We start from the raw sequence: 2,500 nt of genomic DNA on the forward strand, positions 1-2,500 counted from the left end.
ACGGGTTTGCGCCCAGACGCGACGAGGCGATGCGGGATCTGCGCCCAACCGTGCCTACACCCGCCGACTTGATGCGGGAGCTGCTGGCCCAAGCATGCCTAGCGTGCAAGGCCTGCGTGCAAGGCTAGTGTGCAAGGCTCGTGGGCAAGGCTAGTGCGCAAGGCTAGTGCCCAAGGTCTGTGTGCAAGGCTAGTGCCCAAGGCTAGTGAGCATGGCCTGTGTGCAAGGCTAGTGTGCAAGGCTTGTATGCAAGGCTAGTGTGCAAGGCTGGTGTGCAAGGCTTGTGGGCAAGGCTGGTGCGCAAGGCTAGTTCCCAAGGGTTGTGTGCAAGGCTAGTGCCCAAGGCAAGTGCGCAAGGCTCGTGCCCAAAGCTAGTGCGCAAGGCTTGTGTGCAAGGCTACTGCGATGGGCCAGTGCCCAAGGCTTGTGAGCAAGGCTTGTATGCATGGCTTGTGTGCAAGGCTAGCGTCCAAGGCTTGTGCGCATGGCTTGTGCGCAAGGCTTGTGTCCAAGGCTTTTGTGCAAGGCTCGTGCGCAAGGCTAGTGTGCAAGGCTTGTGCGCATTGGCAGGTAGCCCACCAGCATGCACGATCCAAATGCCACTCACGCGACAACACGGTGCCAAGCCGGGCATGGTGTGCACTCAAAACCAATCAACGGACAGAGGTCATGCGTCATGGGGGGGATCTAGCAAGGCCATGGGGAAGGTCATGGAGGACCTTGGAAGCAAGCGCAAGACGAGAGCGAATCGAACAAGGGGCCAGGACGGGGCCTTGTGCCCATGGTCTTCGCAAGACAGCGTCCAAGGCACCCGAAAGCCCAAGGGAACCCAAACCCGGCCGACACTTGCAATCGCACATGCTCTCTGCAACACACCATCAATGCCGCCCAACGGGGCCAGCACGAGCAGTCCTCCGCGGTCCCCTGGCCCTGCGCACGTTTGTCTTCGAAACCGAGCATCAATGCCACAGAAAGTGCCGGGGCGCCAGCTGGAGCCATCATCCGCGTTGCCATGGCTCGCTTGGCCTTGGCTTGCCAGGCCCCGACACGAGCAATCGCGCATTTTCTTTGCAACCGACCATCAATGCCGCCCAACGGGGCCAGCACGAGCAGTCATCCGCGGTCCCCTGGCCCTGCGCACGTTTGTCTTTGAAACCGAGCATCAATGCCACAGAAAGTGCCGGGGCGCCAGCTGGAGCCATCATCCGACGTGCCATGGCTCTGGTCCCATGGTCTTCGCAACCGAGCATTCGTGACACCCGCGGGGCCAGGACACCAACCCTTCCGACACGAGCATTCGCGCATGTTCTTTGGCCACACAACGGCGCCAGCACGAGCAAAATCATCCGCGGTGCGGTGGCCTTGCACGGCCTTTTGTCTTTGGAACCAACCATCAGTGCCACGGGAAGTGCCGGAGTCCCGGCATCCGCGGTGCCAAGTCATTGCGCCCTTGGTCTCTGCAGCGGGGCATGCCGGGCACTCCCAACCATTGCAAGCAAGCAAGCAAGCAAGAAAGAAAGTAAGTAAGTAAGTAAGTATTACATATAGGGGCGGGACATGCGGGGAGATCTGCGAAACGTGCATTACGGGGCACACGCGTACCTACCGGGGCATACCGACCCCTATTGGGGCACACGTGTGCATATCGGGGCATACCGGGCCTATCGGGGCACACGCGTACATACCGGGGCATACCGAGCCCTACTGGGGCACACGTGCGCATATCGGGGCGTACCAAGCCTATCGGGGCATACGCATGTATCCCAAGGCATACCGAGTCTATCCGGGCATACGCGTTCATACCGGGGCGTAACGGGCCTATCGGGGCATACTTGGGCATATCCGGGCAAAAAATGCCCAAAACTTGCGCAACCTTGGCAACCGTGGTCCATTCCTCTCTATATGCCTAGCCTTGCCAACCGTGGTCCATTCCTCACTATATGCCATGGCCTTGTGCCCATGGTCTTCCCAAGACAGCGTCCAAGGCCCCCGGAAGGCCAAGGGAGCCCAACCCAGCAATGCCCTGCTATGGCAAGCCAAGGCCAAGCATTCCGGTGCCTATCCGGGCAAAAATGCGATTCCTCTCTATATGCCTAGCCTTGGCAACCGTGGTCCATTCCCCACCATATGCCATGGCCTTGTGCCCATGGTCTTCCCAAGACAGTGTCCAAGGCGCCCGGAAGGCCAAGGGAGCCCAACCCAGCAATGCCCTGCTTTGGCAAGCCAAGGCCAAGCATTCCGGTGCCTAACCTTGGCAACCGTGGTCCTTTCCTCACCATATGCCATGGCCTTGTGCCCATGGTCTTCGCAAGACATCGTCCAAGGCGCCCAAAAGGCCAAGGGAGCCCAACCCAGCAATGCCCTGCTAGGGCAAGCCAAGGCCAAGCATTCCGGTGCCTAACCTTGGCAACCGTGGTCCTTTCCTCACCATATGCCATGGCCTTGTGCCCATGGTCTTCGCAAGACATCGTCCAAGGCGCCCAAAAGGCCAAGGGAGCCC

The sequence above is a fragment of the Tasmannia lanceolata genome, unplaced genomic scaffold (assembly GCF_043159265.1).
Source record: "Tasmannia lanceolata isolate RefF3 unplaced genomic scaffold, GAP_Taslan_0.1 ptg000297l, whole genome shotgun sequence".
NCBI classification, from domain to species: Eukaryota; Viridiplantae; Streptophyta; class Magnoliopsida; order Canellales; family Winteraceae; genus Tasmannia; species Tasmannia lanceolata.